Source organism: Zootoca vivipara, chromosome 17, assembly GCF_963506605.1.
Source record: "Zootoca vivipara chromosome 17, rZooViv1.1, whole genome shotgun sequence".
Classification (NCBI taxonomy): Eukaryota; Metazoa; Chordata; class Lepidosauria; order Squamata; family Lacertidae; genus Zootoca; species Zootoca vivipara.
Genome location: NC_083292.1, coordinates 26,790,059 through 26,810,447, shown reverse-complemented (window position 1 = coordinate 26,810,447; position 20,389 = coordinate 26,790,059).

Genomic DNA, 20,389 nt, shown 5'->3' with positions numbered 1-20,389 from the left:
GGGGTGAGCTCCTGTTGCTCGGTCCCAGCTCCTGCCCACCTAGCAGTTCGAAAGCACATCAAAGTACAAGTAGATAAATAGGGACCGCTCCGGCGGGAAGGTAAACGGTGTTTCCGTGCGCTGCTCTGGTTCGCCAGAAGCAGCGTTGTCATGCTGGCCACATGACCCGGAAGCTGTCTGCGGACAAACGCCGGCTCCCTCGGCCTATAGAGCGAGATGAGCGCCGCAACCCCAGAGTCAGACACGACTGGACCTGATGGTCAGGGGCCCCTTTACCTTTACCTTAGATCAGTTGTGGGTGAGACAAGCAGGGGAAAGAAGCCGAGAAGATCTGAGTAGTTAAACTTTTGTATATAGCCTTGTAGCCGCAGCCTACTGCTAAGTTAAGTTTGTTCCTTCTAATGCAGCCTGTGTGGGTATTGCAAATGCCACATGACGAGAGCACTGGCATAGCTGTAGTTCAAGGTGCCACCAAGACACCAGAGAAGATTTTGGACTCTGATTCACCTGTGACTATATCACAGGAGGCAGAGTAATCCAGTTCCCTGGATCACTTGTAATCGTGTAAGGTAAAGGGACCCCTGACCATTAGGTCCAGTCGTGACCGACTCTGGGGTTGCGCGCTCATCTTGCATTATTGGCCGAGGGAGCCAGCGTATAGCTTCCAGGTCATGTGGCCAGCATGGCAAAGCCACTTCTGGCAAACCAGAGCAGCACATGGAAACGCCGTTTACCTTCCCGCTGTAGCGGTTCCTATTTATCTACTTGCATTTTGACGTGCTTTCGAACTGCTAGGTTGGCAGGAGCTGGGACCAAGCAACGGGAGCTCACCCCGTCACAGGGATTCGAACCGCTGACCTTCTGATCAGCAAGCCCTAGGCTCAGTGGTTTAACCACAGCGCCACCTGGGTAGATACTACTATGATTGCAAATCCTGCATCTAGGTCAGGATAAACTCCAAATCTCATCCTCCCTGCTCTTGCTGGCTGAGCAGATGGGAGTCTAACAACCTCAAAGGAAGCATCACAGCTTCCTTATCCCTTCTCTGAAGACTCCCCCAAACCTCTTTTTCTCCTCTCTGTACCCATTGAATCATAGAATTGTAGAGTTGGAAGGGACCACCAAGGCTCATCTAGTCCAACCCCCTGCAGTGCAGGAATTGCAGCTCTTTTTTCCCTTTAACTCTGGCACCACTACCTGTCCTGCTCCAGGCAGCAACCCCCTCTCACTTCATCCCCTCTTCCTAACCAGCTCCCTGGCCAACCCAGTCCCCTGCCTCTACCCCCACTGCCAAGGTCAGCAAAAGAGAAAACAGCAAACGAAGCACGGGGGAAATAAAGCGCTATTTAAAAAATGAACAAGGGCATCAAATTGCCATTTACCTGGATGCAATTATGTCATCAGTATTATTTCATTGTACTTCTGGACATCTTACAAGGAACTGCAATTCTGAAAGAGCTCACTCACCAGGGTTTTCTTTGGCAAGGTCCAGCCTGGAGCATTATCCACGTGGAATGATGGTACCCAGTTGTCAAACGCCCCATGGGCCAAGAAAAATGTCAGGTGATGTCTGAAAAGAGGCCAGCTTGGGATGATGCCACAATAAGCCTGACATTTCCGTCGCTTTGATGGAAGCGGTTCTAAATGTCACTGAGCAGTGTGACACGGCGCTCCTTGAGCCTTAATTGCAAGATTAGAATGTGATTTGGTGAGGACACCTGCTTGGCTTGCAGAATGCCTCACTTTCAGGCATCTCCAGGTGAAAGCAAAGATGATTTCCTGAGGCTGATTCAGGAAATGGAATCGACACGTCACGTTTCTTCAGCTATGCCTGAAATAACAGGAAGAACAAGCAAGTGGTAGGTCTCTGCGTGGGGGGAACACGGAGAAATGCTATTGGGTGACAGAGAAAAGGAGGAACTACTTGACACCTGCTTTGTCTTCACCCAAAAGGAAAATGGTACCCAACCTGGTGATAATAGAATGAATGATGTAAGGAGGGAGCTGCAGCCCAAGATAAGGAAAGAGGGAGTAAGGGAACTCCTAGAGATTTAAATGAATTCAAATCACCAGGGCAGGCGTCCCCAAACTGCGGCCCTCCAGATGTTTTGGCCTACAACTCCCATGACCCCTAGTTAAGAGGACCAGTGGTCAGGGATGATGGGAACTGTAGTCCAAAACATCTGGAGGGCCGAAGTTTGGGGACGCCTGCTCCAGGGGCTGATGAGCTGCATCTGAGGGTACTAAAGGAGCTTGGGGATGTGATTTCCAGAAGAGCCTGCTGGATCAGGCCAATGGTCCATCTAGTCCAGCATCCTGGTTTCACAGTGGCCAACCACATGCCTCAATGGGAAACCTACGAGCAGGATCCGAGCACAAGAGCCCAGAGGCGGAGCTACCTGCTCCGGCACCCGGAGTGGCGTAGGGGGGCGCCACTAGCCTCCCGCCGCCCATGTGGCAAGCATCTGGGGGGCACAGCGAGCGTGGGGGGGAGTATGGTGATGTCATCCCCCCCAGGGATGGTGCCTGGGGCAGGCTGCACCCACCCACCCACCCACCCACCCCTTCCTCCACCAGCGCAAGAGCCCTCTCCCCTCCTGCGGTTTCCAACAACTGGTATTCAGAAGATTGCTGCCTCCAAATGTGGAGGCTGAGCAGAGCCATTGTGCTCAATGGCCATCGAAAGCCTCCTCCTCCCTGAATTTGTCTCATTCTCTTTTAAAGCCATCCAAGTTGGTAGTCATCACTGCCTCCCATGGGAATGAGTTTAACTATGCACTGCCTGAAGTGCTTTCTTCTATATTTTCTTTCTTTCTTGCCTCTTTTATCTATACCTGTAATACCCAATGGGACCATCCAGATTCATAACCCCAAATGATCATACCTTTGTCGTGCTTTTTTTTTTTGTAGGGAGGTTACCTTAAAGGCTCGCGTCTTGCTAGCCATGCAAGCCTTGTATTTGCGCAGTGAAGGACTCTTGTCCTGGGGTGCTTCATGCGTCTGCGAGGAGAGAGCGAGGGCCCTTCGCACTCCTCCAGATGGATTGTGAGAAGGAGTTACTTTAAATATCCCATATAAAGAAAAGACATCGTTAGATAATCTGGATTACCTGTGGAGCCTGTTGCCCCCATCCTTCCAAAAAACATACAGAAATGGTCAATTTCTCCATTTGAGGGTGAGAAAGAAGTCTAGATTCATAACTGTCAGTGGTGGAGCTTCATGTTCCAGCACCGGGGGTGGGGGCAGGGCTGGTGCCTGTTCTAGGGGTGGGGCGGCCTCCCGGAGGGCCGTAATGCTCGTTCCAGGGGCACACATTTTGGGGGTGGGGCGGGGCACCCGCGATGGCACCCCTTGAAGCCCGCTGCTCGGGGCAGCCCGCCCCCACTGCCCCTATCTTCCTCCGCCCCTGATAACTGTTATAGGTTTAGCAGAAGTGCCCAAACTTTTTTCAAAGAGGGCCAGATTTGATGAAGTGAACATGTGTGAGAGCCAACAAAAGTTGTGGAGCTTTTTTTAGGATTGAAGTTGTTTGGCTTTTGGGGGGATTTGACCCCAATAAATAAACTACCACAGGGGCTGGATTAGGCCCCCCGACACAGACTTTGGACATGCCTGGTTTAGGTGGTATGTGTGTGTGTGTCAGTCTGGATACCTGTGGGTCTCTTCCAAACCTGTGATCCTGTGTGTATATGGAAAGTTGGAAGTTTCGAGATAGGCAAAGGAAAGAACTTCTTCACTGAGTGCGTCATTTATGCAAGTATATCACCTTCTTCTCATTTTAGGCTGTACCTACATGGTGAGAAGCTGAGGCACACAAGTTCTCCTTTGGGCTTCTCAGAGAGTCAGCATGGGGTAGTGGTTTTAGAGTAAGGTTACCATATTTTTTTCAATGAATCAGGGGACATTTTTAAACTTCCTAGCAAATAGATGGATTTTGTCAGGGGACTGATTTGTAAATCCAGGGACTGTCCCCAGGAAACGGGGACATCTGGTAACCATCTGGTAATCTGGACATCCCCAAACTGCGGCCCTCCAGATGTTTTGGCCTACAACTCCCATGATCCCTAGCTAACAGGACCAGTGGTCGGGGAAGATGGGAGTTGTAGTCCAAAACATCTGGAGGGCCGAAGTTTGGGGGTGCCTGGGTTAGAGTATTGGACTAGGACCTGGGAGGCCAGGGTTCAAATCCCCGCTTGGCCGTGAAGCTCCTGGGGTTTCATTGGGCCAGTGCTTGGGCATGTTTCCTGCTCAGAAATCACAAATCTCAGCCTAACTGACCTCACACAGAGTTGTTGTGGGAATTAAATGAGGAGGCAAAAATCCATGTACAGTATGTCTTGAAGAAAAAGGTGGGATATAAATGCAATAGATCGATCGATAAATTCTATAGGAGGAAGCTTGCTGAAACTGTCAGGCAAGTTCCTTTGTCAAGCTTATGCTCTTGACCAGGCATCCCCAAACTCGGCCCTCCAGATGTTTTGGGACTACAATTCCCATCATCCCTGACCACTGTTCCTGTTAGCTAAGGATGATGGGAGTTGTACTCCCAAAACATCTGGAGGGCCGAGTTTGGGGGTGCCTGCTCTTGACCTATCAGCTAAGTACCTGCCATGCATATCTTAAGGATTGAGTTCTGTTACCATAGAAACAAATGGGTGGGCCTTTCCTGCCTCATTTGGCTGGTTGCATCATCCTAGCCATAGTCCAAAAAAAAAAAATTGTGTGTGTGTGTGTGTGTGTGTGTGTGTGTGTGTGAGAGAGAGAGAGAGAGAGAGAGAGAGAGAGAGAGAGAGAGAGAGAGAGAGAGAGAATTTTTGGGTGGTACTGGAAGCTGGCTACACAGAGGCTTGGTTCACTCTGTGCTAGACCCAAAGCTATGACCTGGGGCTCCCCTGGAAACCTAATGTCCCCATCTGTTGGGAGGCCCTCACTCCTACGCTCAGGCTGAATATATGTGTAAACAAAACCATGTATCCAAAATACACTCTGTCTCTTTTGACCGTCATTCCTTGGAAGCCAAACCCTGGGTAAAGCACAGGCATTGCTGGAGTCTCTCGCTGCCGGACAATTGGGTTGAGCACAACATTTATTGCAGGGATGAAGGAGAGGTTGCTAAGAGGGGCACCTTCTGCTTCAAGGTCAAATGAAGTCAAGAGGAGGCCAAAAAAGACCCCGACTCGTTATTGAACTTGTGTTACTCACACAACATGCCAGTCGAGTGGTGCAGCTCCTATAGGACCATACCATGAATGCAATTGTGGGTGGGTGGAGAATTGAGATTGGATCTTTCCATTTCCCCTTATCTAAAATATATCCTTGCACTTAGAAAACTAGCCTGTCGAGAAGATGGGCTCTGGCAGCCCTCACATTCAGTGTGTTGTATTCAAGCATGCATATCTTTCACCCGAACAAATAAAGTTCAGCGAGGGTTGCGCTACCCATTTCTGATTATCATGCTTCTGTATCCAGCTTACCCCCCAGAGCAGCCACAATGGCTTAAGGAGAAAAGCCTGATGAGGAATGGTTGAGGGAGTTGGTAATATGAGAGCCACCTTCAAGTATCTGAATTCTGAAGGGCTGTCAAATAGAACATGGAGCAAGCTTGCTTTCTTCTTCTCCAGAGAGCTTGTTTTCTTCTCCAAATTTTTAACAAGTCAGTAACAAATGACAGCAAATTTAATATATATTTTCCTCAAATTTTATACATTTTCTCTCAAATTTAATACATTTCCCCCCTTACTTTTTTGTTTAGCCGTGATTTCTGCATTGCAGGGGTTGGGCTCGATGACACTTGAGGGAACCTTCCAACTCTTATGCTTCTATGAAAACACACAGTAATGCTTGTGCAAGTCAATTTTATTATCCTACTTTGGAACAGTGGGAAGAGAGCGATTCTGGGGTGTGGAGGGGACTACGGTGGATTCCAACACCTCCTTTTAGTGGGAGAGTTTTCTGGCTTGTATCTAAGTGATTACATTGCAGGTGTGCAAGGAAGGAAAGGGGGGGAATCAAGCGGGGGCTTCTCTCCCGCCGCTGCCAGCAAAAGTGGGCATCAGCATTCAGAGAGGCTAAATCTCCATCACTCTTCAAGGGAGGGTTCGAACACTTCTTCAGCCTCCTCCTCCTCCTCCTCTTCTTCAGAGAGTCCTTCCGTTCTTCCAGGGACACGTTCACAATCATGGTCAATCACAGTTGCCCCTCCATACTTCTCATCTAGAAATACTGTGAATCTGCAGTCAAATTTCTAAGAACGGAGGTAAGATGGGGCGGAGGAGGGGGGAGAACAAGAGACACGTGCAAATTAAGAAAACAAAAGACGAGAAATCCCATGTATTGAAGACAATCCGGCAACACCCTTATTAGGAAAGAAGGAAGGGGCTCTTTGGGTCCAATGGTTTGCCTCGGGTTAGACACAGCCATGGACTCAGGCTGCAGCATTCAGCATCCTGAAAAGACCAGCTCTTTATGCTGGGAAAAGACTCAGAGACACAGGCGGCAACTGCTTGGCTGTCCAGGGAATACAGGCAAAGGAAGGCTGAGCCTGGATCTAACTTAAGGAGAGCCTGCTGGATCAGGCCAATGGCTCATCTACCGTAGTCCAGCACCCTGTTCTCACAGGGGACAGATACCTGTGGGGAGCCAGCGAACATGACCTGAGCACAAGAGCATCTTGTGACCATGGAGGCAGAGCACAGCCACCAGGGCTAGGAGCCATCAATAGCATTTCCCCCCATGAACTTGTCCAATCCTCCTTTAAAGCCAGCCAGGTTGGTGACAATAATAATAATAATAATAATAATAATAATAATAATAATAATAATAATAAATATTATTTATACCCCACCCATCTGGCTGGGTTTCCCCCGCCACTCTGGACAGCTTCCAACCGAATATTAAAAACAGTACAGCATCAAACATTAAAAACGTCCCTAAACAGTTGTCTTCTAAAAGTAAAATAATTGCTTATTGTCTTGACATCTGTTGGGAGGGAGTTCCACAGGGCGGGTGCCACTACCGAGAAGGCCCTCTGTCTGGTTCCCTGCAACCTCACCTCTCGCAATGAGGGAACCGCCAGAAGGCCCTCGGTGCTGGATCTCAGTGTCCGGGCTGAATGGTGGGGGTGGAGACGCTCCTTCGGGTATACAGGACCGAGGCCGTTTAGGGCTTTAAAGGTCAGTGCCAACACTTTGAACTGTGCTCGGAAACGTACTGGGAACCAGTGTAGATCTCTCAGGACCGGTGTTATGTGGTCCCGGCGGCCACTCCCAGTCACTAGCCTAGCATTGCAGTTTCCGGGTCACCTTCAAAGGTAGCCCCACGTAGAGCGCATTGCAGTAGTCCAAGCGGAAGATAACCAGAGCATGCACTACTCTGATGAGACAGTCTGTGGGCAGGTAGGGTCTGAGCCTGTGTACCAGATAGAGCTGGTAGACAGCCGCCCTGGACACAGAATTAACCTGTTGCCTCCATGGACAGCTGTGAGTCCAAAATGACTCCCAGACTGCGCACCTGGTCCTTCAGGGGCACAGTTACCCCATTCAGGACCAGAGAATTGCTGCTTTCTGCAGGAGCAAGTTCCACAGACTAACCCTGCTTAACTATCATCCTTTTCCGCCCTGCTGAGCTCCACAAGGGCAACCCAGAGACTGAGGGGGGGGAGCTGATTGGCAGGCCCCACCCCTTGTAAGAAAGTGGGGCTGGGGGGGGACAGGCTGAGGTTGGTAGGGCAGTGCAGTGCCCCATTCACCCTAAAGGGCCAGCCTCCCTGTTGCTCCCAGGACATGTTCAGACATCTGACATTAGCTGGCAGTCCGGACTGAAAAACAACACCGATTATGTTATCTTACCTCCTGTTCGGATTCAGGTAGTAGCACACAACCCTGACTCTCCAAGTACGGGTCGGAGTACCGCATGCCAAAATCCTCATGGTTGATCACGTCATCCTTTGTGCAGTTGGTACTCGCCAAAGTCATCTCAAAGGTGGCTATTAACCCTTGCGCCTTCTGGAAGCAGAGAACGAGAAACACTTTCACGCGGAAGGGGACGCACGGCACTGCTTGGCCAAGCCACGCTGGGCTCATCTCCAGAGCTGTGGGTTTGCATTAAGACAGGTCTTAGCTGTGTGGATGCCTGATGATCGTCTTCCAAAGCAACTACTTTATTCCGAACTTAAAAATGGAAAGCGTAATGCTGGTGGTCAATAGCTGTCTCAAGGCAAATCTGTAGTATAAATACTGACAACTGGGAAACACTGGCCTGCGAGCGCTCCAGTTGGAGAACAGCCTTTACCAAAGGTGTCATGGGCTTTGAAGAAACTCGATCTCAGGACGCAAGGGAGAAGCGTCTGGAAACCAATGTCCCCACTGTGGAAGGACGTGTGAATCCAGAATTGGCCTCCACAGTCACTTACGTGTGTTAAAACCGTGTTTATGGAAGACAATCTTACTCGGCTACAAGTGATCGCCAAAGAAGAAGAAGAAGTGCGTAAAATGCAAGGAAGGGTATCGAAGCATGTGCAGAGTGCCTTTCGCTCGCCACTCCCAGCCCTTAGAATGCTTGGCATGTCAGGCCAAGTCAGGCTGTTGTCATTCTTACATTTGTATCTCACCTTTTCTTCAAGAAGCTCAAGGTGGCAAACATGCTTCTGCACACACACACACACACACACACACACACACACACACACACACCTGTTTTATCCTCACAAGAACCCTGTGAGGTAGACTAGGCTAAGAGAAAGTGACTGGCCCAAGGTCACCCTGTGGGTTTCATAGGCGAGTGTGAATTCAAACCCTTGTTCCCCAGGTCCTAGTCTAGCGATCTAACCACTACACCACGCTGGCTCTCTGATTCCCTCCAGTCTAGAGTTGCTTTACATCTGGAATTTTGAAAATTCAGCATAAAGTCCGGTTCCCCCCCCCCCCCAGCGGAACCAGGAAGTGACTTTAAGGGATGGGGAGGAGATTGTTGCACTTAGATTCTGTGACTACAAAACCAAACTTCATACTGTTGCAGATTAAGGACCCCCCCCACACTGCCACCATTTACAGAAATCATCATCATCATTATTTTTGATAGGTAATTGAGATTTGGAGAAATGTAGAAAAGAGGGAAAGGGGTTTGTGTGTGTTATTTATTTATTAATTATTTCATGTAGCCTCCACTCCATATCTTGAAAGCACTCTTAAACCTCGTAAAACATTCATGGTTCTCCCCCCCCCCAACCGCAAGAAAAATAATCGTGAGAAACGTAGTTTCTTAAGGGTTCCAAGCTTTCCTAACAAGCTATAATGCAGTTTTCCAACCAACCAATGTTTACAGAAATGCATGTACTGGGGGAAAAGTTTGCCCAAGAATGAAAGTAACATGCAGAAATGCATTGTGTTTGGGAAAAGATTCCTGCAAAAAAATGTGAGACAAAACTGCATGCAAAAAAAAAAAAGTGTTTATTAGGAGAAATCTGCACTCAGGTGGTGATGAATTTTCATGAGGATTTTTTAAAAGAAATAAATCTATGGATTGCTGGGATAGCTCAAATGGCAGAGCATGAGAATCTTAATCTCACGGATGTGGGTTCGAGTCCTATGTTGGGCGAAAGATTTCTACATTGCAGGGGGTTGGACTGGATGACCTTTGTGGTTCCTTCCAACACTACAGTTCTGTGAGTCTAAGCTGGATAACTGAATTTCAGACTGGGAAAATGAGGGAGCATCAGGTTGGGAAGTCCTGGTGCAGAGGGAGGGCAGAGGGCTCAGTTGCACCCACAAGCCCCACCACCTGTATGCTAGAGGACCCTCCATCCTGTACAAGGGGAATCTCAACAGAACAATATTCTCTACTTCCCCAATTTATCTATGCCTTTTCTCGACATCAGGAGAGAGGCCTTCTCTGTAGTGGCTCCCTGTTTGTGGAATGCTCTCCCCAGGGAGGTTCACCAGACGCCTCCATTATAAATTTTAAGTCACCAGGCAAAAAACGTTCCTCCTCAACCAGGCCTTTGGCTGATTAACATCCTACAACCTTTTAAATACGTCTGCGGGAAGAGGGGGGAGGCTTACTGTTTTACTGTTTCATTATTGACTTGCTTTTAATCCTGTATTATATTCAGTGAACCACCCTGGGATCTTCTGACGATGGGTGGTTTATAAATCTAATAAACAACAACAATAAAGATGTCTTACGCCGAAAGGGTAGGAACCGTACCAATAGGGTTACCAGACTCCATAGAGGACAGGACTCCTGTGCCTTTAATTGCCCTGCTCTCTTTTGAGTCTGGAAACCTTAAAGAGAAACCAGCAGACCCTTTGTTTAATTTCCAAGCAAAGGGTCTGCTGGTTTCTCTTTAAGGTTTCCAGACTCAAAAGAGAGCAGGGCCATTAAAGGCACAGAAGTCCTGTCCACTATTGAGTCTGGCAACCCTACGTACCAATGGACTCAAGTGCCAAGAATGGAGATTCTGACTAAACTTTAGGAAGGACTTTCTGAGGGCAAGAACTGTTCGCCAGTGGAACGGAGCCCCTCAGAACATGGCTGGCAGGCGGGCTCTACTTCACTGCAGGCTTTCGCACAGAAGTTGAATGACTATTTGAAAGGCACTCTTTAGCAGTGATTCCTGCACCGAAGGGGATTCAGCTAGATGACCTTTGGGGTGCCTGCCAATTCTAGGATTCTATGGCCCCATAGTCCACACACACACTTGGGGAACCTTTCGCAACCTCTGCTTCGCTCACCTCGACATCCATATGGCTGCTCTCGTAGTGCTTGTAGTAATTGCCATATCGGCTTCGCCAATCGTGTTTGTTATAGTGAGCTACCGCCATACGCTTCATGAAGTCTTCCATTGGGTGTGCGCTGAATGCTGCTTTCTCCTCCATAAACCTTCTTTCCATTTGAGCAAACGTCCTCTCACGTTCGTCCGAGTCTTGTTCCTCCCAGAAGCCGAATGGTCCCCTGCTTGCCGAAGCGATTCCCTCCTCTTGCGAATCCTCCTCTTCTTCTTCTTCGGCCGAAGGTGGCGCCATCTGCTCCTCAGACTCCTCTGGGACATGTAGCTCTTCGGACTCTCGCCAGGAGGGCTGTTCTTCTTCTTCTGCCCCCCACGCTGGCTGCCCCAGGAGCAAGGCCCCCACGAGGAGCAGCGGCAAGCATAGCCAGGATCTGGTCATTGTGGCAAGGAAAGGCTGGGAACTCAGAGGCTGCCTGGCTGGAGGCGAGAGTCCTGCAGATATAGGGATGGAGGAGGCTCCGCCCCTGGTGGCTCCGCCCACCCTAACTGGAAGGACCCCGCCTCCTCCAAGACATGTCCACATCACAGAGGAGAAAACTGAGTCGAATCTGACAACCCAGCACAGACTCTGGCTCCAGGCTCAGCCTTTGGGAGGTCCCTTTTGCTCCTCTCATGAAAAACTACTGTTTACTAAGGTGCTAGGACCATAGCTGTCAACTTTCGGATTTGAAAATAAGGGATCAGCAGCCTCACCTGTCCTGGGAGTTTCCTGCAAAAGACCGGACTATATTTTGAGAGGAAGATAATGAATGAATTCCTATGCCCCACAAATAACCCAGAGATGCATTTTAAATAAGCACACACATTCTACTCATGTAAAAACATGCTGGTTCCCGGACCGCCAGCGGGCCGGATTTAGAAGGGGATTGGGCCAGATCCGGCCCCCGGGCCTTAGTTTCCCTACCCATGGTCTATATGCTTGGTTATTTTATCTTTTAAAACACTTCCCACCAGTTTTCCAGGCAGAAGTGAACCGCTCTGCAATTTCCAGGATCTCCCCTGGATCACTTTTAAACATGTATAATCTGAGGAAGAATCAGGTGACAGAAAGATTCTCATTCCCAACCTTCTGCATCACAGAATCGTAGAACCGGAAGGGACCACGAGAGTCATCTAGTCCAGCCCCCTGCAAAAGCAGGAATCTTTTTGCCCAAAGAGGGACTTGAACCCGCAACACTGAGATTAAGAGTCTCATGCTCTACCGGACAAAGCTCTCTTTCTCTCGACACATCTATGATTACTGGGGAAAGCTTTCAATAATAAGACTGGGCTGTTGCAAATCCAAGGAACATTCATAGCTGCAAATAATAATAATAATAAATAAATAAATAAATAAATAAATAAATAAATAAATAATTTTTTATTTATACCCCGCCCATCTGGCTGGGTTTCCCCAGCCACTCTGGGCGGCTTCCAACAAACATTAAAATACTGTACAATAATCTATTAAACATTAAAAGCTTCCCTAAACAGGGCTGCCTTCAGATGTCTCCTAAAAGTCTGATAGTTGTTTTTCTCTTTGACATCTGGTGGGAGTGCGTTCCACAGGGCGGGTGCCACTACCGAGAAGGCCTTCTCCCTGGTTCCCTGCAACTTGACTTCTCACAGCGAGTATACAGGACCAAGGCCGTTTAGGGCTTTAAAGGTCAGCACCAACACTTTGAATTGTGTTATGTGGTCTCAGCGGCCGCTCCCAGTCCCCAGCCTAGCTACCATATTCTGGATTAGTTGTAGTTTCTGCGTCACCTTCAAAGGTAGCCCCACATAGAGCGCATTGCAGTAGTCCAAGCGGGCGATAACTAGAGCATGCACCACTCTGGCGAGACAATCTGCAGGCAGGTAGGGTCTCAGCCTGCGTACCAGATGTATATGCTAAGTCAGGCCATGGGACCATTGAGCTCTGCATTGTTGACATCCAGGCAATAGCCAACCAAATGGCTTCCAGATGATGCAGGATTCCAACTCCCATCATCCCTGACTATTGGCCATGCTGGCTGCAGGGGCTGCTGGGAGCATCTCGGAGGACATAGGTCCTACTCGTGTCCAGAGGAGGACAACCAAAATGGTCAAAGGCCTGGAAATGATGCCTTATGAGGAATGGCTTAGGGAGCTGGGTATGTTTAGCCTGGAGAAGAGAAGGTTAAGGGGTGATATGATAGCCATGTTCAAATATATAAAAGGGTGTCATATAGAGGAGGGAGAAAGGTTGTTTTCTGCTGCTCCAGAGAAGCGGACACGGAGCAATGGATTCAAGCTACAAGAAAGAAGATTCCACCTAAACATTAGGAAGAACTTCCTGACAGTAAGAGCTGTTTGGCAGTGGAATTTGCTGCCAAGGAGTGTGGTGGAGTCTCCTTCTTTGGAGGTCTTTAAGCAGAGGCAGATGGTGTTTCCTGCTTGGCAGGGGGCTGCACTGGATGGCCCTTGTGGTCTCTTCCAACTCTATGATTCTATGATTCCTACTCCCTGGCTTAATCTAAACTTACTGGCAACAGCTCTCCAAGCTCTCAGAGAAGACACAGACCTCATTTGTCCATAGGCTTGCTTTGCCTCAGCTTTGACAGTGTGTGCAGAAGCAGGAGCTCCCTCTACCCTCCCTAGTCCAACCAGTCACCCTCACTGGGCCCTCTTCCTGGCCCAGATCACCACCTCTCCCTGCCAAGGTCAGCAATGGAGATAATGGAATATAAAGCACAAGGGAGATGAAGCATTATTAAAAGGAAAAAAATGACCAAGGAAGGACATCAAAATGCAACCGAGCTGAATGGAAATGGCATCGTTGATAACGATGATATTTTTGTATGCTTTTCACACAATGAACAGGGAGCTCCTGTTCTGAAAGGGGCAATTCAGCAGGGTTTTCTTTGGCAAGAACTCACTCTAGGGTGCTATTCAAACAGTCCAGGTAAACCTCAGGTGACCACAAGAGATGGGCCAGCTTTGGGTTTGTTTTAGTGTCCCAATAAACTAATAATCCTCGCAACTTTTGCTTTGATTTGAGTCCCTGAAAAGCTCATGGCCAATGTATCAAGAATCTTTATCAGATGTCCTTATCAATATATCTGACAAGAAGGGCTTTTGGGGTTTGTCTGTCTGTTTGTTCTATGTTTTAAACCTCTTAATCTCCCTTTGCCTCATTTTCACCTCATTTGGGGGACTGAAGAAAGTTTGTTAAGCTTCATTTCTCTCTGCATTTATCCAGAATTAAAAACGTAACTGTTAAAAGATTTCTTTGGTCAATCAGAATACCACCTTCCTGTGGCAGGATCAGGTGGAGCGGAGAGATGTATCATTTCAAAACGTGGCCAGGATGGGCCTGATTTTGATACATTGTCCACAAATACCCTTTTGGGAAACATTTTGGGTACAAAACAGACCAGAGTGCCTGTTTCTGAGGCATCCAAAACCATACGATCTCGGCACTCCTTAGATTTAGGCAGGAATAACTTGGGGTCAGTTGGATGGGGGAAATACTCAATTCAGTTCCCATTCAAAGTCAGATCTATTCATTTCACACTTTTGAAAACAGTTTGAGAACTGGAACATCTTTTGAAATTTGCACTTGTCTGAATTTTGCAAGAGAGTTCTCCCTCCAATGTTTTAAATGCATTTAATAAGTCGAAAACAAGTAGAAAAAATGATATGATGAAGAAATACAATAAATGCATTACATTAGAAGCTGTTTGTAAAACTGTGTGTGCTGGTGACTATCAATGGCACCTGTCATTTGTCAGTTCTCTCATTTTCCCAGTCTTAAATTCAGTTCCCCACATTTCTGCAGCAACTCATGACAATTCTTCAGAGGTAGCACAATTTCTCTGAAGCAGCACATGTTTGTTGCTGTTCTGACTAATGCACCCATTTTTGCAAGTAATTCCCCTAAATTTGGGAAACATCGTTAGTTGGAGAGTAGCACTGCAAAATTCAGATAAACAAAAAATTTGAAAGAATGGCTGTGTTTTGCTTCTCATAAAGTGTGAATTTGAGTAACTCATTTTAAAATGCAAACTAAATCATTTTTCTCCCCATTCCCTGGCCAGAACTGCATACAAAAAAAGAAAAAGAAAAAATGCTTATTTATGGAATGCTTTACGAAGAATCCTCACGAGGACATTTTTTTAAAAAAACTAAAACGACAAACTGAAGCGGAATTTAAGATTGAAAAGAAGAGAGAGAGCTGGTATTGACACATTCTTCCATTCCCAGTTGGAAGTGAAAAATCCAGTTTCAAGACCCTCTTCTGCGCATTCGTACCAGCTTGTGATGCCCCCTCGCCTCACGGCATCCCAGAGAACTGGATTGCAGCATCCCGGAAGGCTCGCTGGGGAGAACAGAGTGACAAAGAAATAAATCTCCTAGCACCTGATTTAATTAGTAAGTGATAGCTTGTTATGAGAGGTATTTGAATCAAGAGGAGCGTAAGGGACTTCCCAGAGCCTGAGCGGGAAGTCACAAGTCTGTGCTGGGTTCTCGACTCACTTTTCTCCTCCCTGATCTGGCTGCCGTGTGGACGTGTCTTGGAGGAGGTGGGGTCCTTCCAATTGGGGTGGGTGGGGCCACAAGGGGGCGGAGCCTCCTCCATCCCTATATCTGCAGGGCTCTCGCCTCCAGCTAGGCAGCCTCTGAGTTCCCAGCGTTTCCTTGCCACAATGACCAGATCCTGGCTGTGCTTGCCGCTGCTCCTCGTGGGGGCCTTGCTCCTGGGGCAGCCGGTGTGGGGGGCAGAGGAAGAAGAACAGCGAGAGTCCGAAGAGCTACATGTCCCAGAGGAGTCTGAGGAGCAGATGGTGCCAACTTCACCTGAAGAATTGGAGGCTATGGAAAGCTTCGAAGAAGGAGTACCGCAGCATTTTGAGTCCCTGGCTGTGGACTATTTTAACAAGCTTCCATATTATGATGGCATTTACAAGAGCGTGGAGGCCAAACTGCCAAAATTCAAGGTAAAGGAAACAGGTACCTCAGGAGCTCCCAGGTGGTGGAATATAGCCCATTTGGAGAACCTCTCTCTTTTGCCCCCAGGCAGACACCCAAAAGCCATCCAGCCTGAAGGCGGGGCTAAAAGCCACTCAGCACTGCTCCCCTCCCCTTGTGGTTCTGGAGCATATCCCACCCCCACCCGCTTTGTAAATTGTCCCCAAGATGACATGGAAGTGGGTGGGTGAAGATTTGGGAGACGAAGAATAAGGTTCCTAGTCCTTGTGATGGTAAAGAAGAGGAAGGCAGTCTTAGCATGTACTTTTCCATGTCCTGTGGGGCTTTTACAGGCAAGGACTCCCCCCCCCCAAGCTGGTTCACTTCTCCTGCCCTGACAACTGTGTTTTCTTTTATTCTCTCGATCTTATGCTTGTCCAAATGAGCCTAGGGCTTGCTGATCAGAAGGTCGGCGGTTCGAATCCCTGTGACGGGATGAGCTCCCGTTGCTTGGTCCCAGCTCCTGCCAACCTAGCAGTTCGAAAGCACGTCAAAAATGCAAGTAGATAAATAGGAACCGCTACAGCGGGAAGGTAAACGGCATTTCCATGTGCTGCTCTGGTTTGCCAGAAGTGGCTTTGTCATGCTGGCCACATGACCTGGAAGCTGTACGCCGGCTCCCTCGGCCAATAATGCGAGATGAGTGCACAACCCCAGAGTCGGTCACGACTGGACCTAATGGTCAGGGGTCCCTTTACCTTTACCTTTAGCAGAGGTTTTCAAACATTTTGAGTCCACGGCTCCCTTGACCAGCTACCTTCTTTCTGTGGCTCCTCTGTGGGGCTCAGGAGCCCAGTTATGTCACCCCTTGCCTGCAGAGCCGGCAGCCTCTCACCCCTTTTTGAACACCCTCCCATGTGGAGTGTTCCCTCAGCCTCCTCTCCTCTCCCCTCTCCTTTGGAGTCCTCCGGGCAGCCACCCTGGTCTCTGAGCCGCCACTCCCTCCCCACCACCACCCCAAAGAGAGGAGCCTGCTCATGCCTCCCCACAGGGGCCTGGGAAGAGGATGCCCCCCACTTTAGCAGCCTGACGGAGACTGGCCGAAGGTGAACGTGAGGCCAGCCCCTTGCTCACCTTGGGAGCACAGTTTCAGCAGTGGGCGCTGCTGGGCCTACATTGTGGAAAGGCTCTCCTTCAGCTCCCAGGCAGGCATTGCACACAGCAAGCACAAGAAAGGCCAGTGTGGTGCTTGCCTGCCCACCCACCTGCTCAGCCTCCCACTTGTCTGTCCATTCCCAACAGCAAGGGCTGGCAGAGTGGCTGGCTGGGCTCCCTCGCCCTTCTGGATTGCTTACTCCAAGGCTGCCTCAGCTCCTGGCAACCAGCACCCCCTGGCCAGCCCCAAAGGCAGCGTTCGCCTTTGGAGCTTGTAGCCAGGGCTTCTGCAACAAACAGCTATGCAAGCCTTTGGGAGGCAGAGACGTGAGAGGGTATCAGAGGAGGAAGGGAAGGGAAGGGAAGGGAAGGGAAGGGAAGGGAAGGGAAGGGAAGGAGGGAAGGAAGGAAGGAAGGAAGGAAGGAAGGAAGGAAGGAAGGAAGGAAGGAAGGAAGGAAGGAAGGAAGGAAGGAAGGAAGGAAGGGGGACAGAGACCAGTGTTGCCTGCAGCACCCATGACCATCATTCAAACCACTGCCCTCAATTCCACGGTTTGGTTTTATGGCTGCACCAAAATGGTGCCTCCTTTCCCACCAGGGAAGAAAGGGTGGGGTGGGGATCTACAGGAAAAATGGAGGGGGGAGAGAGAAAGAGCAACATCGGGCTCTGCTGGCCCCGTGGAACCTGCCGCCTGAGGCAATCGCCTCACCTTGCCTCATAGGTGGGCAGGCCATGTTGCTGTAGACAAGGGTGCCCAATTGCCTTTGCTCATCCCAGCCCCGTCCCTCCAGAGGGTGCACGGGGGTGAAGGGGGTTGTTGGGGTCCCCCTCAGTATTGAGGGGGACTGTGCCCCCTGACTGAAAATATTGAGGGGTCTGGAGCCCCTAGCACCCCCTATACCTGGCGCCAATGGCTGTAGGATTCTGAGGTTGTATGAGCATCTAAGAGCCAAAATTCCCCCTCTCTTCTGCCAACTGGTGCTGGAGAAGAAAAGGTGGGAGCCAGAGATCGCATGAAGGGAGGGGTGTGTGCCTGTGTGGGTGGGAACTATAGATCCCATGATTCTTGGGGGGGGGGAGTCACCTGGTTTAAATGTGCTTTAACTGAACAGTGTGGGCGTTTGAAAGCTTGAGCCTTGACCCTGAAATCAGATTTCAGAGCTGAAATCAAGCACCGACTTAATGCCAAACCCTCATTCCCTGCAAAATTGCCTCTGGACACACCCATGCACAATGCCAGGTCAGGAGCTGGTTGGCCGCACAGAAGCTGTGAGCTTGAAGCCGCTCTTGTTCTCTGCTTCCAGCAAGCCATCGGAACAATGGTGCACATGAAGGTGCTGCTGGCGAAGACCGACTGCAGAAAGGAGGACAGGGGGCGGAGTCCTGACATGACGAATCATTTACTCCATTATATGTATAAGTTGGAGCCCATGCCGGAACTGAAAGGTTGCAACCTGCCACCTCCAGACGAACAGGAGGTGAGCTAACGGCGTCCATTTAGTCACAGCATCATAGAATTGTAAGGTTGGAAGGGACACCCCAAAGGACATCTAGCCCACCCCGCTTCAGTGCAGGAATCACAGCTAAAGGATCCCGGTTGAAAAACCTCCAGTATCTAAAAAACAACAACCTTCCACAGTCTTTGCCTGACTGCGAGGTGCAAGGATGGAGGGAGAAGGAAATGGCAGGGTGGGGGCCTCTTGCTGCAGGTGGAGGAGAGAGGAGGGTGGCAAACTTGGCCAGCTACAGCTGGTTCCGCCAAGGCAGGGTGGGGGAGAGCAAGGCGGCTTGGCAGTCTGGTGTCCTAACTCACGTCTCACTTCGGCTGTTGAGATAAGGGAGGCGAGGGCAGAGGGCAGTAGACTGGGGAGAATCAAAGGAGGCCAGAGCAAAATCAGTAAGACAGGAGTGTCAAACAGCAGTTATGTAGCAGGAGGAGAAGCAGACAGTCCACTACAAATAGACACTGAAAGTGTAAATGCTTGTTGGAGCGTAGGGCACCTGTCTGGTGGCACCCCAAGAGATGGTCATGAGACCCGAATTATTGCTCCAGGTAGTGCCCCATGGTTTCTAGGTTTTTGAGGGGAAATGTTTGCATCATTGAGAGATATTATTGACCACCATAATAATAATAATAATAATAATAATAATAATAATAATAATAATAATAATATAATTTATTATTTATACCCCGCCCATCTGGCTGGGTTTCCCCAGCCACACTGGGCGGCTTCCAACAGAAAAATAGAATAAAATAATCGATTAAACATTAAAATCCTCCCTAAACAGGCCTCCTTTCAGATGTCTTCTAAAAATCTGGTAGCTGTTTTTCTGTTTGACATCTGATGGGATGGCATTCTACAGGGCGGGCGCCACCACCGAGAAGGCCCTCTGTTTAGTTCCCTGCAACTTGGCTTCTCGCAATGAGGGAACCGCCAGAAGGCCCTCGGTGCTGGACCTCAGTGTCTGGGGTGGAGACGCTCCTTCAGGTATACTGGACCGAGGCCGTTTAGGGCTTTAAAGGTCAGCACCAACACTTTTGAAAGGAAACGGATTTCCATAGTGCCGTGCTGGTATTCTTATTCTTATTAATATTACAGTATATTATTACCAATTCAGTTTTTCTTTTCATTCTGTTGAATTCCATTAGTTTAATAACTTTTTGAAGATCCTTTTATATGTTTTTAGCTTTTTATATTTTATCTGCATCATTTAAAGCTATCTAAATGATGAAGCAATACACAATAATGAAGAAAACTAATTTATTGAAAGGCAGGCTTTGTTTTTACATTTCTGGGATGACAATGTAAATTGTATTTTTAAATTTTATTCATGGTACTATAGTTTTTGTTACATTGTGTGGGTGTTCCCCCCTCATATGTCATTTTCTTTTTTCTTCCCTTCACCTCCCCCCCCCCATTTTTTTTTCTGCATAAGAAGCAAGGGTGTATACTGTAATAGCCACCCAGTGTGGCTGGGGAAACCCAGCCAGATGGGCAGGGTACAAATAATAAATTATTATTATTATAAAATTATTATAGGCTACATTCTGTTTGAATATATAATATTATCTGTAAGCCACCTTGAATCCTATCAAAGGCAAAGGCAAAGTATAAATATGGTGGGTGCTAAACATATGCTCCTCAAAAGCCAGAACAGAGAGGTGAGACTTAGCTATACAGCTGCAAATATGTTTTAAGTGTGTTTTAAGTGCATTATACAAATGTGACACAAGATGGTGCTGGTGAGCTAATGGCAGGTTCCATATATTTAAAAAACGTTTTGTTGTTTTTAAAAAAGCATTTGCACAGCGTTTTTCAAATATGTCTTGATTCAGCCATGCTCTTCCATTGAAAAAAACATTCTTTCTTAATGAGAGCGGATCTGCTCATGAGGCAGAAAGTTGAAGGCAGGATCCAAGCCTGCCCTTACTCAAGGCCTCCACTGGGAAACTTTCCCTTTGCTATTAAGAAGAATTGCTGTGGCTACAGTTTTTCATTGGCATATTTGATGGTATGAACAAACCCCCGTATTTC